We start from the raw sequence: 16101 nt of genomic DNA on the forward strand, positions 1-16101 counted from the left end.
CTGGAGGCTATTGAAAAGCTTAGAATTGGAGGAAAAAGTACTAAAAGAAAGCAGACATGAAAACTGAAGATAGAGATATTCTAGATGTCTGGAGTAATTACTTTAAAGGCTATTAAATGAAACAAGCAATGTCAGCACAGTAGCAGAAAACTCCCAACAGGAATGAAATCAGGAATACACATCCATACTTGAAGTAGATAAAAGTCATCCAAAACCTGAAATGCAGAAAGGCAGCTAAAGTGCATGAAATTCAGCTAGAAATGCTCAAATATGGAGGTATAAAAGTTTTACAGTGGCTGTACTGGATAATTCAGAAGGCCTGGTCAGAGGATCAAATTCCAAATGAGGAGCAAAGCTCACAGTACTTAACTATAAAAAGGGGAAATAAAAGTGAATAAAATTTAAGCAAGGATATTTGAGAAATGGCTAAAATATTGTGAAAGGAAAGCTTGGTGAAAAGCAAGATGAATTCAGGCCAGATAGAAGTTGTAATGATCATATTTTCACTTTAAGACAAATAGTTGAGAAATCTTAGGAATATAACAAGAATTTCTTTTTTAAGTTTTGTTGATCTGTAAAATGCATATGACAAGGAGCCAAAAGAAAAGCTCTTTAAATGCTAGTTATATGGTGTAAATGAGATATTATTGATATAATATCCCATTTATTAATCTACCATATATATATAAAATGATAAGCCTTTTTGTGTAACGTTTTTCTAAAGTTATTTGAAACTCAGGGGGGGGGGCACCCCTTTCAAGTCATCAGAGAATTCAAGAAGAACCGGCCTACCAGTCCATAACTCGGGGGGGGGGGGGGGCTAGGTGCTAGAGGAACCCCCTTTCGAGTCATCAGAATTCAAGGAAAACCAGCCTACCTGTCTGGAACCGGGGGGGGGGGGCACCCTTTTGAGTCGTCGAAATTCAAGGAGAAATGGCCGACCAGTCCGGAACATGGGAGGGTTGGGCACCGTAGGTGCCAGGGGGGGCAAAGCCCCCTAGTGGGATATAATATCCCATTAATATTGAAGGATGTACAGGTTTGAGGTAAAATCAGGTGTGCAACAACAAGGGTGCATATTATCTCCACTGTTATTCATTATCTAAATGGGTCACATTATGAAAGAAAGTGGTATTAAATCTGATACTAAAACTTAGCTCTTTAATTTATGCAGATAATGTAATACTTTTGAATAAATTTACTACAAGTCTGCATGATTCCTTGTCTAAATTGAATAACTTTTGTAATAAGCTTTTTCAACAGCCTTTCAACCTTCCTGAATTTATTTTCAATGTTTCTTCCCAAGTCTTCCCATTACTTTTGTTTAGCTTTCTTACATTTGTCTCTATATTCTCTAAGAGCAGCAAGCTGATATATTTGCCTGGAACGTCTACCATGGAGTTCTGATTTTTCTATTCTTGCAGACAACCTCACCACATGCCTCTCTGGCTGAATCGATCAATGTTTTCTTCAGGACTTCCCACTGAACCTCCAGGGTTTGGTTCCTGTAATCAAACTCTTTCATTTTTTCTTGAATAATGTTTGTGTATTTTAGTCTACAGTTCACATCTGAGAGCTGTTCAATATTTTATCCGCTTTATCAACTGTCTTACATGTTCTTCTTTTCAATATGAAATTCAATTTTATCCTGTTCAAGACTAAATGTCGATCACTTCCAATTTCAAATCCTCTGCACATCAAGTGTTCTGTACCACAGAGAAACCATCACTATCAACAATAACATAGTCAATGAGAATTTTCTTACTCCTTGTCTCTTCTCTCCATGTGAATTTGTGCACACATTTTTATGTTGGAACATTGTATTAGTAATAACTAGTCCATGTCCTGAGCAGAAATTCAACAGGTATTTGCCATTATTATTGGCTTTGTTCTTTTCTCCAAATTTTCCCAAAATATTTTAGTATGTCTGACAATCATTTCCTACTCTGCTATTTAGATCCCCAACAAGGACCAACTTTTAATTTTTTTTACGTCTGTTGCTTGCTCTAAAGCCTTACAAAATTCCTCCACTTCTACCTTAGTAGAACCTTCTGTGGGACCACAGGCACAAATTAGTCTCGTCCAGTTCCCCATTCTGATATGTGTCCACATCACTCTACTTGATATTACCTGCCATGAGAGTTAAATACTGTGGCTACTACTCCTTTTCCTTGATTGTCATTGTCTGAATATAACATTTTCTATTTATTGCTTAGAAGGATCTAACTAGTTTTTGTCTTTTTTGTTTCAGTCATCCCTGTTATGTCGATCTGGTATTATCCAATTCCTCAGCTAGCTCCATTTCTTTGCCATTCAGGCTTCTTATATTGATAGTACTGATCTTGAACTCTGGTGATGTTGAGTTGAGGTGTGTTTTAAGATTTGTTCCAGTAGTTGACATTTTGCTGCTCAAACTAGTTCCCTGGTGAAAACAACGAGGGCTTTGTTTAACCAGGCAATGTCCCAACCAGCATGAAATTCTGTTATGTTGTACCATCATTTTATATTGGGGTTAAAGCCAATAAGAATAAAATTTGTTTGGCTAAATCTCAAGTTGTCAGCCCTCGTTCATTCAGTATCCAGGTAGATGTCTAACAGTGTGCACCATGAGAAGGTGAGGATTGGACATTAGCTCAGAATCCCTGGTCATTTCTCTGCATTCCTTTAAAGGCTATGTGGAGGTGTCCTCTCAGTTATACAGCTTTGACCTTTGGAGCTAACAAGTAATGCTTTAAACCTGCTGCTGATTCCAGTCCACCTGACATGACATGTGTAGCGCTTTTGTCTTTTTCCATTTGATCCAGTGTGAAAGAGTATACAAGGTGTGGTTTGCTAGTCACAACTTGCCTGATGGTGCTGAATGTACATACTACAGGTCCCCAAATTACAACACATATGCAGTTTGGCATAGATACAATCCGACACCTTTTGGAATCTATGTCCATAACATATGAGACATTCACCACACAGTCCTGGCTCAGATTTTGGTGGAAGTGGATTGCTCCTAGATCTGCTTTTCTAATATGTCCCATACATTCTCAATGGGATTATTCAGATCTGGGTTTTGTGGTGGGCTTCCACTTTCTTCTGGGTTTTCCAGGAAGTAAGTGGAAGTCGTTATCATTCTCACTGAACCACTGCTGAACAATTTTTGCATGATGGATAGCAGTAGTGAAACAACTGTCATCTGCTGGATAAAAAGTCAACATTGTAACAAAAAGTCAGCATGTTGCCAATGGACTTGATTGGCAACAACGTTCAGATATTAATTGGAAAACACCTGTTTCATATCAACAGACCAGACCATACTCCATGCCAGCGTTTACCAACTTTTCCCTACAATGGAACACTTCACAAATCCTGAAAATTTCACAGAACACCTTGGTGTATTAATTAATTATTTTAGTAGATTTATTATAATTAATAATTGATCACTAATTAATAATTAATTAACCATCAATTAAACAGTCGTTAAATTAATTTGTGCTGCTTTTCATTGACATATCCCATTCTGATCACCAAAAATTTAAAACATTATAAGTACATATGAGTGAATGGAGACTTTTTCTCATTTGTGCTGGTAGTTTTCCCCTCCTTTTGTACATCTTGGAGATCAGTTTGTAGGCTGGTGGTGGATGACTCAATATCTGTTACGTCACAAACACCTTCAATAAGAGATTTCTAATGCCAAAATCGTCTCTTATTCACATTAAAATTTAAATCTGCAGGCCTATTACTTTTAAAAAATCATGGCACTACGGTTTCGAAACTTTCACCCGACAATACGAACATGCAAAGAAAGTATTTAGTATTACTAGATTTGAGAACTGGATACAGATTACCTTTCATCATCAAATTCCTGATATGTATCCTCAAGGGGTGTACAGGATATGATAGTACTACATGAAAAATTTACATCATTACTAACTTCCTATCTACAATTTTCCTCCAAATCAGTCTGTTACTTGGCAAGACTCCAATATTATCATCACCAGATATTATATTTCTATTGTCTAAGGCACACTGTACCGTATCAATCCATCTAAACCTTGGTCTTCCTCTGAGTCGTTTTCCTGCCAAACTGGCAGAGAACACTTGTTTTGCTAATCTTTCCTCGCCCATTCTGTTTAAGTGACCATACCACCTGAGATTAGCTCTGCTAACGCATTCCTGGATGCTGACAATGTCAAGTTCCTTCCTAATATCCTTGTTTTTAATATGTTATTGCCATTGATGCCATCTGTTCACGCCTCTAATCTTTCTCAGGACTCTCATATCTGCGGTCCCTAGTCTTTGGTCAAGTGTTTTACTTCTGACCCAGCTCTCAGATCCATAAGTTAAAACTGGTTTGAACATTGTCTTGTACACAGCTAATTTAGTGTTCCGACTAATTTATCTCTTCCATATGAACTATTCAATTGACTTCCTACCATACCAGCTTTGTTGATTCTGTTGTCTATTTCCATATTTAATTTACCATCTTCAGTAAAAATCGTGCCTAGGTAGCTGAAATGTTTTACTTGTTCCACAGGTTCGCTGTTCACAACACAGTTGACATTTTCAACAATTTTACCTATTTTCGTTGTCTTTGTCTTTTTACTGCTGACCTTCATACCATATCTATTACAACAGTTATTCAATTTAGTCAGGGAATATTGCAAACTTATAGCGGATTTATTTAGAAGTATAACATCATCCACATAAAGCAAAGAGCTGACATTAACTTCTCCAATTCTGATATCATGTTTAATACCACTTTCCTTCAGAATGTGACCCATATAGATCATAAATAACAGAGGGGATAATGTACATTCTTGTCTCACACCAGATTTAATATTAAACCATCTTCTTGTACTTCAATTCTAACTGCCAACTTACAACTCGAATACAGACTAAGTATTGCTTGATATAATGCCCCATTGACACCATATAACTGTAGCGTATTGAACAGCTTCTCTCTTGGCACCTTCTCATATGCCGTTTCCAGATCGACAAAATTTAAATACAGATCTTTGTTATATTCCCATGCTTTCTCAACTATTTGTCATAAAGTGAAGATCTAATCCTGACAGCCTCCATTTGGCCTGAAACCAGCTTGTTCTTCACCAAGCTTTTCTTCCACAATTCTTCTCAACCGTTTCTCAAGTATGCTTGCATAGATCTTGCCAACTCAATAGGGGAATACCTCTGTAATTCTCACATTCAGTTTTATTTTCCTTTTTATATATGAGTACTATTAGAGCTTTACTCCAATCATTGGGAATTCATCCCTCTGTCCAGGCTTTCTGAACTATGCAGTGCAGCCACTGTAAGACCCTTATACCACCATACTTCAGCATTTCTGGTCGAATTCTACTCCTGCTGCCTTTCCACATTTCAAGCCTTTGATGGCTTTTTCTACTTCAAGTATGGATATGTATTCCTGACTGTATGCCTGTTGAGTGTTTTTAACCACTGTGCTATCACTGCTTGTTTCATTTAGCAATTTTTCAAAGTAATTACTCCATACTTCAAGGATATCTTTTTCTCCTGTTTTCATGTCACCTTTATCATCTCTAACTCCTTTCACAGCACTCTTTCCTCCATTTCTAAGCTTCTTCAACAACCTCCAAGAAGATAGAAAATAAATATATTCTTGATATTTATTTTCTATGTTCTTGCCAAAGTCCTCTCATGACTTTTGTTTAGCTAGTTTTACACAGTGTTTAGCTTTCTTACATTTGTCTCTGTATTTCTAAGAGCAAAAGCTGACTTATTTGACAGGAACTTTTGATATGCTTTCTTCTTTTCCTTCACTGCCTCTTTAACTTCCTGTGTCCACCAGGGAGTTCTGATTTTTTTATCCTTGCAGACAATCTCACCACATGCCTCTCTTGCTGAATCCATCAGAGTTTTCTACATGGCTTGCGAATGAATCTCCAAGGTTTGTTTCCTGTTCTCAAACTCTTTCATTTTTTCTTTAATAATTTTTGTGTATGTTAGTCTTCAGTTCACATCTGAGAGCTGCTCAACTTTTATTCTCTTTACAGCTTTCTTACATGTTATTCTTTTCAATATGAAATTCAATTTTATCCTGCAAAGTGCCTTAGACGATAGAAATATAAGATCTGATAATGTTGGAGTCTTGACAAGTAACAGACTGATTTGGAGGAAAATTGTAGATAGGAAATTAGTAATGATGTAATTTTTTCATGTAGTACTGTCATATCCTGTACACCCCTTGAGGGTACATGGCAGGAATTTGATGATGATGATGATGATTTTATCCTGCTCAAGACTAAATAGTAATCACTTTCAATTTCAAATCCTCTGTACACTCTGGTGTCCTGCACCACGGAGAAAATATCACTATCAACAATAACATAGTCAATGAGACTTTTCTTATTCCTTGCCTCTTCTCTCCATGTGAATTTGTGCACATTTTTATGGTGGATCGTGGTGTTAGTAATAACTAGTCCATGTTCTGAGCAGAAATCGAACAGGTATTTGCCATTATTATTGGCTTTGCTCTTTTCTCCAAATTTTCCCAAAATATTTTTGTATGTCTGACAATTATTTCCTATTCTGCTACTTAGATTTCCAACAAGAACCAACTTTTCCGTTTTCATTGTGTCAGTTGCTTTTTCTGAAGCATCAAAATATTCCTCCACAGAACCTTCATCTTCAATTTAGTGGAAAAATTTTCTTTATACTTCCTTGCTGATTGGTCACTAACATTTGCAACACAGATGTTATTTCTTTCAGTTTTGAGAACAGAGGATATGCTGCCCATTGTTGTAATCGGCTTGCAGGCAATTTTTATGATCGGTGATAAACAGCAGTATTCTCATTCCCGATTGTTGAAAGATTTCGATGTGTGAAAATTAACGATAATTCATCAATATTTCCATGCTTAAAAATATGCCACTTGGTCACTGACATCTGCTACACAGATGTCATTTTCCTTCAGTTTTGAGAAGAGGATATGCCACCCATAGTTATAATCCGCTTGCAGGCAATTTTTATGACCGGTCATAAACAGTGCTATTCCCTTTCCCAATTGTTGAAAGGTTTCTATGTGTGAAAATTAACGACTATTAATGTATACTTCCACGTTTAAAAATACACGGCTTGATCACTAATATTTGCTACACAGATGTTATTAGGCGTTCTTTGTCCGAGCTTTCACTTCATGAATATTATTCTCCTCAGAATATTTCTACTATAAAATATCATCATCATCAAATTCCTGCCATGTACCCTCAAGGAGTGTACAGGATATGATAGCTCTACACGAAAAATTTACATCATTACTAACTTCCTATCTACAATTTTCCTCCAAATCAGTCTGTTACTTTTCAAGATTCCAACATTATCAGATCTTATATTTCTATCGTCTAAGGCACTTTGTACCGTATCAATCCACCTATATCTTGGTCTTCCTCTGGGTCATTTTCCTGCCAACTTGGCAGAGAACACTTGTTTTGCTAATCTTTCCTCGCCCATTCTATTTAAGTGACCATACCACCTGAGATTAGCTCTGCTAACGCATTCCTGGATGCTGATAATGTCAAGTTCTTTCCTAATATCCTCATTTTTAATATGATATTGCCACTGATGCTGTCTGTCGATGCTTCTAATCTTTCTCAGAACTCTCATATCTGTGAGAGTTCTGAGAAAGATTAGAAGCTAACACTAAATTAGCTGTATACAAGACAGTTTTAATTTGTGGATCTGAGGGCTGGGTGAGAAGTAAAACACGTTTGAACACTCATGTATACAGCTAATTTAGTGTTCTGACTAATTTCTCTCTTATTCCATATGAATTCATTCAACTGACTTTCTACCATACCAGCTTTGTTGATTCTTTTGTCTATTTACTTATTTAATTTGCCATCTTCACTAAAAATCGTGCCTAAGTAACTGACACGTTTTACTTGTTCCACAGGTTCTCTGTTCACAATTTCAACGATTCTGTTTATTTTAATTGTCTTTGTCTTTTTATTGCTGACCTTTATACCATATCTATTACAACACTTATTCAATTTAGTCAGGAATCTTGCATACTTGTAGTGGATTTATTTAGAAGTATAACATTGTCTGCATAAAGCTGACATTAACATCACCAATTTTGATATCAAGTACAATACCACTTTCCTTCATAATCTGATCAATATAGATAATGAATAAAAGATGGGATAATTTACATCCTTGTTTGACACCAGATTTAACATTAAACCATCTTCCTATATTTCCTTCAGTTCTAACTGCTGACTTAAAGCTCAAATAAAGACTAAGTATTGCTTGATACAATGCCCCATTGACTGTAGAGTATTGAATAGCTTCTCTTTTGGCACCTTGTCATATGCCTTTTCCAGATCGATAAATATAGATCTTAAAGTTAAATATAGATCTTTGTTATATTCCCATGCTTTCTTAACTATTTGTCTTAAAGTGACGATCTGATGCTGAGAGCCTCTATTTGGCCTGAATCCAGCTTGTTCTTCACCAAGCTTTTCTTCCACAATTCTTTTCAACCATTTCTCAAGTATACTTATATAAATACCTCTGTATTTATATTCTTATATTTATATTTATATTCTTACATTCAGTTTTATTTCCCTTTTTATATATGGGTACTATTACAGCTCTACTCCAATCATCAGGAATTCGTCCAGGCGTTCTGAACTATCCAGCGCAGCCACTGTAAGACTGTTATACTACCATACTTCAGCATTTCTGGTCGAATATCATCTACTCCTGCTGCCTTTCCACATTTCAAGCCTTTGATGGCTTTTTCTACTTCAAGAATGGATATGTATACCTGACTGTATGCCTGTTGAGTGTTTTTTTTACCACTGTGCTATCACTGCTTGTTTCATTTAGCAATTTTTCGAAGTAATTACTCCATACTTCAAGGATATCTTTTTCCTCCCGTTTTCATGTCATCTTTATCATCTTTACAGAACTCTTTCCTCCATTTCTAATCTTCTTCAACAACCTCCAGAATATCTTACCACTTCTTGATATTTATTTTCTATGTTCTTTCCAAATTCCTCCCATGACTTTTGTTTAGCTTTCTTAGATTTTTCTCTGTATTCTCTAAGAGCACAAGCTGACTTATTTGACAGGAACTTTTGATATGTTTTTCTTCTTTTCCTTCACTGTCTCTTTAACCTCCAGTGTCCACCAGGGAGTTCTAATTTTTCTATCCTTGCAGACAACCTCACCAAATGCCTTTCTAGCTGAATCAATCAGTGTTTTTTTCAAGGCTTGCCACTGATATCCAAGGTTGGTTGGTGTTTTCAAACTCGTTCATTTTTTTTCCAACAAACTTTTTGTATTTTAGTCTACAGTTCACATCTGAGAGCTGCTCAACTTTAATTAGCTTTAATACTTTCCTACATGTTATTCTTTTCAATATGAAATTCAATTTTATCCTGCTCAAGACTAAATAGTGATCACTTCCAATTTCAAATCCTGTGTACACTCTAGTGTCCTGCACCAGGGAGAAAACATCACTATCAGCAATAACATAGTCAATGTGACTTTTCTTATTCCTTGCCTCTTCTCTCCATGTGAATTTGTGCACATTTTAATGTTGGAACATGGTGTTAGTAATAACCGGTCCATATCTTGAGCAGAAATCCAACAGATATTTGCCATTATTATTAGCTTTGCTCTTTTCTCCAAATTTTCCCAAAATAATTTTGTGTGTCTGATAATCATTTCCTACTCTGCTGTTTAGATCCTCAACAAGGACCGACTTTTCATTTTTCATTGTGTCAGTTGCTTTCTCTAAAGCATCAAAAAATTCCTCCACATCTACCTTAGTAGAACCTTCTGTGGGGACCACAGGCAAAAATAAGTTTCATAGTCCAGTTCCCCATTCTCACATTTGCCCACATCACTCTACTTGAAATTGCCTGCCATTTAAAAAGATTAGCTTCGCATTTAGTGTTGAATACCATGGCTACTCCTTCTTTTCCTCGATTGTTATTCCCTGAATATAACATTTTGTATTGATTGCTCAGAAAGATCTCATCAATTTTTGTCTTTTTTGTTTCAGTCATCCCTATTATGTCTATCTGGTACTTATCTAGTTCCTCAGCTAGCTCCATTTCTTTGCTATTCAGGCTTATGTTGATAGTACCGATCTTTAACTCTGGTGATGTTGAGTTGGGGTGGATTTTCAGATTTGTTCCAGTAGCTGACTTTTCGCTGTTTGCTCTGGTTCCCTGGTGAAAACAACGCTGGCCGTTTAACCGGACGATGCCCCAGCTCTCATGAAATTTTATCATCTTGTACCATCATTTTGTATTTTGGTATAAGCCAATAAGAATACAATTTGGTCAGCTAAATCCCAAATTGCCAGCCCATCCTCGTTCGTTCAGTATCAAGGTAGATACCCAACAGGGTGCAACATGAGAAGGCGAGGATTGGACATTAGGTCAGAAGCCCTGGTCGTTCTCTGCATTCCTTTAAAGGCTATGTAGAGGTCTCCACTCAGTTATATAGCTTTGACCCTTAAGCACTATAAAATATTTATTCATGAAATTTGCATAGAATACTAAAATGACAAATTGCAGGAGAACTTCTCGCGGAACACTTATTCACCTACCGCTGAACACAGTTTGTGAAATCCTGCTCCATGCCATGACAACACCTCCAGACCATGGAGCTGCTTACATGGCAAGCTGGGTTCACTACTCTGAGGGGTTTCTATCAGTTTGGAGACAGAAATCATTAAAATGAAATCCTTATCATTAAAATGAAACACAAAGGCCTCATTGGAGACCAAAAGATAGTAAAAGCAATTCATACTTCCAATAATCGAGGTGGTGGTGTTCACTAGGCACTGACAGTCATCTAGCATTTTACTCTGATTCTTCATCTGCACCATCATCATCATCATTTTTTTTCAGATGTGCTTTTAGCATCCGAGTTATCCTATTAGCATACAAAAATAGTTGTGTTTACAGCTATTATACAATTAGAAAAAAGGTTTGCATTTAAAAGTTTATGATGAAACACAATGAGAGATAACTTCAGTCATAAATTCTGTTCGATCCTTCCTTCTGTTAACCTAGGCAAACAAGTTGAAAATCTTGAACAACACTTTAATAACACGATCGATACTTTCTCGTCCAAAATCTGAAAGTTGGAAACAAAGCTCAAGATACTCAACGACCAGCGGCCAATCGCAAGTGCACTTGTACCCGCTAACAAACTCCGTGATTTAATCACATCAACGGTGCATGCATCGCTCAAGGCCAAAAACAGGAGACTCAACGCAGTTATTCTGAACTATCCAGAGGAAAACGGTAAATCTTTAAAAGAAGAAGTTAGCAAACTAGCAGGTGAATGCAACTTCGATCCCAGGAATACCATCAAATGTCATCACTTTGGTCCCATAAACAAAAGAAAGAACGGAACGAATTTTCCACGGCTCGTGAAAGTGATCTGTGATACACGGCAAACACTTCCAAATTAATAATGGCAATAAATAGCAAGCTAAAGGACAGTTGCCTGCAATAGCGTATACGTGCTCGACCTGACTTAACCTTCAAACAAAGGCGCCAACTCTGAAGACAGCGAGAAATGCCAAAATGGAGACAACAGCTGGACCACAGACTACAAACAAACCAAACTAGTGCAAAAACCAAGTGACACCACTAGTAGCCATCAAAGAGACCAGTTTGCAGGCACTGCATAGGGAAAGTGCAAGACCCTTGTGGTCAAAGTCATGCCACACAGACCTATGTCTGTGGGGCATTAAAATCACCTAGGAGGATGATTTCACTATCCTAATAGTGAAATCATCCTCCTAGGTGATTTTAATGTCCATAACACCAACTGGCTATCCTCTTCCAGTTGTATAGATCCTACAGGCAGAGACGCTGAAATATTTGCCATCACTAACCACTTTACTCAAATAGTTCACAAGCCAACTAGAATACCAGATAACCCAAATCACTCCCCAAATACCCTAGATCTCTTCCTTACCAATGACCCTTCCAAATATACAGTGAATTTAGTGAACCACCTAGATAATTCTGACCACAACCTAGTGCTCATCTCCTGCCCCATGCAACAACACTTACACAGTCACACCTGTACAAGAGTAGTCTGGCATTATAATAGTGCCAAATGGGACAGCCTCTGACACTACTATGCTTCATTCCCATGGTTGGACTATTGTTTGCAGTCTTCCAATCCAAACATATGCACTGAACACATCACCAAAGTAATCCTCACTGGCATGAAAACATACGTTCCCCACACCACTATGAACTGCTGTCCCCCATTCAAACCCTGGTTCTCCAAAAGATGCCAAGGATATACTAATGAAAAACCAGGCATACCACAACTGGCTCAAATTAAGAACTCCATCCTCCTTCAGTGCCTATACTGAAGCCCAAAACAGATGCAAAAAAATTATCAATGATTCAAAAACAGAATTTGAAGGGGCAAAAAGCAGGAAACTTGCAGCATGTCCTAGTGGCAGCCATTCTTGCCAAAGCAATTGGTCACAACTTTTGTCCTACACTACTCTCACCCCTATCATACTCAGATGGCTCAATTGAAACATCACCCACAGAAAAAGCTAATCTCCTGGCTTCACATTTTGCCTATGATGCACACATAACCGACAATGGCAAATGCCCCCCCCCCCCCCCCAGTCATTCCAACTGCCCAACATACAATGTCCCCTGTTTCATTTAGCAATTTGCCAGAAAGAGATCATAAACCTGTTGTCAAAATTAGGCACAAAAAAAGGCCTGATGGCATTCCTCCAATTGTCCTGAAGGTCTGTGCAGCAGAACTGACCCCTATCCTATGCCATCTATACACACTATCTTACTCCACTGGTATATATCCCAAAGCCTGGAAATTGGCCTATATTCAACCTATTTCCAAAAAGGGAACAAATCACTGCCATCTAATTACCGCCCTATCTCACTCACCTCAATCCTATCTAAAGTGATGGAAAAAACCATCAATTCTCAACTTCTACTCTACCTTGAAGGTACCCAGCTATTAAGCAACCACCAGTATGGATTCCGCTGATGCTGATCAACAGGTGACCTGCTCTCATATATCACCCATCTCTGGACATATACCATGGAAAAATTTGACGAATCCCAAGTAGTTGCACTTGATATGGTCTAAAGCCTTTGACCAGGTCTGGCACAAAGGCTTACTAAGCAAACTTCCATCATTTGGACTCTCTCAGGACTTCTGCAGATGGATTACCAGCTTCCTGTCTGAACACACACTATGTGTAATGGTAGATGCCTCCCTATCCTCCCACTATCCAACTAACGCTGGGATCCCACAAGGTTCTCTCACCAACCCTCTTCCTTCTATACATCAATGACCTACTTTAGTTGACCTCCAACCCAATACAGTTTTGCAGATGACAGCACATTGCACTCCTCCCTTTCATTTTATAAACCTTACCCTACACAACTCACTTCAACCCACAGAACATCAACCAGAACATCCTTTAATGCAGAACTCCAAAACATCCTCCGATGGGGCTCAGATAACCTCGTCAACTTCAACGCTAGTAAAACCCAGTTCTGTCTTATTTCCCACAAAAAAGAACCATTTTCCCTCAGTATTATTTTTGATAACACTCAAATCCCCAGACAAGATGAAATTTCTCTTCTCGGAATTACCATGACATCAGGCCTCTCCTGGCATAAACACATCACAACCATTGAATCCTCAGCTTCCAAAAAACTAGGCTTTCTCTTTCGCTCAAGACGTTACTTCACTTCAAAACAGCTGTTAACCTTATACAAATCACATATCCACCCAGCTGTCGAATAATACTGTTTTCACATTTGGAGTGGGGGCTCCTAAAAGCTCCCTCAAAATGTTTGACTCAATACAGAGGAGAGCAATTAGACTGATAAATGATCCATCTCTTACCGACTCACTCCCCCCACTTTCACATAGACATTTAGTCTCTGCAATTTGTATATCTACAAATATTTTCATGGAAAATGCTCATCTGAAACAATATCGATAATTCCCCCACTCTGCACTAAATCCATTGGAACACATACAGCCACCTCCCAACATCCCTTCACAGTACACCTTAAAACCCACAGAACAAGTTTATTTTCCTCCTCCTTCATCCCTACTACTGCTGTACTGTGGAACAGTCTCCCCCCCTGAGGTATTTCCCAAGGAATACAATATACAGGCTTTCAAATCGAATGTTAACAAGTTCCTCCTTTCCTATCCCACTACCCATATATGGTACTAAAGTACTCAAGGTTGGCCAACCAACCTCTCGTATATGGGCCCAACATATAATAACAAAAATAAAAAAATGAATTAAAAAAAAAAGCATAGCATTAATCATGCGGAAGTTTCTGTGGTTAAGAAGTTCAATCTAATTATTTCGGTTTTGTGACCACATTTTTATTAAAAAAGACTGTTTTTTAAAACTAAACAAGTACTAAAAAACAAACTTGACAAGTTTTGTTAGTCTGACGACTAACATCTTCAGGGGTAAAGATAACTAACAGTTTAAAGCATAAACTAAAAGCATAGCATTTCCCTAGTTTGAGGAAAAGGAAAATCAGAAGTTTCCCTACTGAATGCAGTATGTTAAAAAGCAAAATTTTAACTTTTGTGGATTACTACTTCATTTCATACTTAAATTACTCAAATATGCTATAGATTAACTGCTTTGCCTTATCTTTTAACAGTGGTGGAAAGATTAACCCAAATCTGGGTTAATCTTTATTGGGTTAATCAGGATTTTCAGTATGTTAATTAAGCGAATAGCAAAACAACCCTGCCAATTGTAAAACTGCATGAATTATTTCCATGTACTCTTTCTGGATCTAACCTTTAGACTGGCCTAGTAATAAAGAAAAAACCTACATAAATGGCAAGAATTAGGACTAAGTTATCAATTAAAGAATTAAAAAATAAATTTGAAGCAAGTTTAGAAAATTTACATGGAGTATATGTAGTATCATGCACACATCTTCAGGTGTACAAGTACTATATATGCACTTAAGTTATGTATGATTTGGGATTTTAATGCTGACAAAGTAAAGACCATCTGATTTTAATAATTATGAAAACAAATAATGTATTACCTCAAATGTTTTTGACATTTTACTCTGATTCTTCATCTGCACCATCATCATCATCATCATTTTTTTCAGATGTGCTTTTAGCATCCGAGTTATCCTATTAGCATACAAAAATAGTTGTGTTTACAGCTATTATGCAATTAGAAAAAAGGTTTTCATTTAAAAGTTTATGATGAAACACAATGAGAGATAACTTCAGTCAAAAATTATACTAGACAAGAGCTTGTATCCTTGTTTTTTCCTTTACCCATACCCAAGCATGAACAAACAAAAGTTGAAAAGAAAAGTATCTTCATGACTATGCTACTTGGATATGGGTGCACACGTTTATGATGCCATGAATTATGGGAAGGTATACACGTAGTACATGTTTATTTATTTAAGATAATTTATTGAACTTATTACTGACTGATTTTCTACTTGGCATTTTCAGAACAAAGCACTCATTAGATCACTGTAGAAGCAATGCAAATTGAGAGAGAGAGACCACCAACATCTTAGGTAGTTTGAAAAAGTCAAGTTACTTGGTCTCAGAATGACTGTCTCCTAGATCTTTGACAAATTAATACAGCCATACTTAAAGCTGGGGAAATGTTTCACAGCCAATGTTAATTCCCCAAATAATTTCTCAGACTTCCAATAACCTCTATGTCACACTAGTGTCTTATTCCATTTAATCCTGTGTGAAGAAGTATCCAGAGCATGGTCTGCCATTCCCAACTTGTCATATATATGACAGCAGATGCAATTTTTGTGTTCTTCAAGGAGGATGTTAACTGATCTACTGGTTTGTACAAACTGTAGGCACATGAAACTTTACGTATATAAGAGGATGAAGGTAGCTAGCTGAATGAATACTTTGAAAGTGGCATGAAGATTATATTTGTAGAGATATTTAGCTATCGTTAGCTACACAAGATCACTAAAACTCCATCTCTTATATTCAATGGTACATCAGTAAAGATAGCTAAAGTTCTCTGTGAATATAATGTCTACA

At 37.1% G+C, this 16101-nt stretch overlaps 1 long non-coding RNA gene across 5 annotated transcripts in view; it reads right to left on the reverse strand.

The window, feature by feature from the left end:
• Positions 1-16101, reverse strand: part of LOC150109796 (uncharacterized) — a 160139-nt gene that overhangs the window by 29697 nt on the left and 114341 nt on the right. For all 5 annotated transcript variants that reach the window (XR_016548672.1, XR_016548671.1, XR_016548675.1 and 2 more), the window contains one exon: positions 15108-15201. This is a non-coding gene — a long non-coding RNA (uncharacterized LOC150109796). The remainder of the gene's footprint in view (positions 1-15107; positions 15202-16101) is intronic.

Source organism: Typopeltis vanoorti, chromosome 1, assembly GCF_054136105.1.
Source record: "Typopeltis vanoorti isolate ZY-2024b chromosome 1, IOZ_Tvanoo_1.0, whole genome shotgun sequence".
NCBI classification, from domain to species: domain Eukaryota; kingdom Metazoa; phylum Arthropoda; class Arachnida; order Uropygi; family Thelyphonidae; genus Typopeltis; species Typopeltis vanoorti.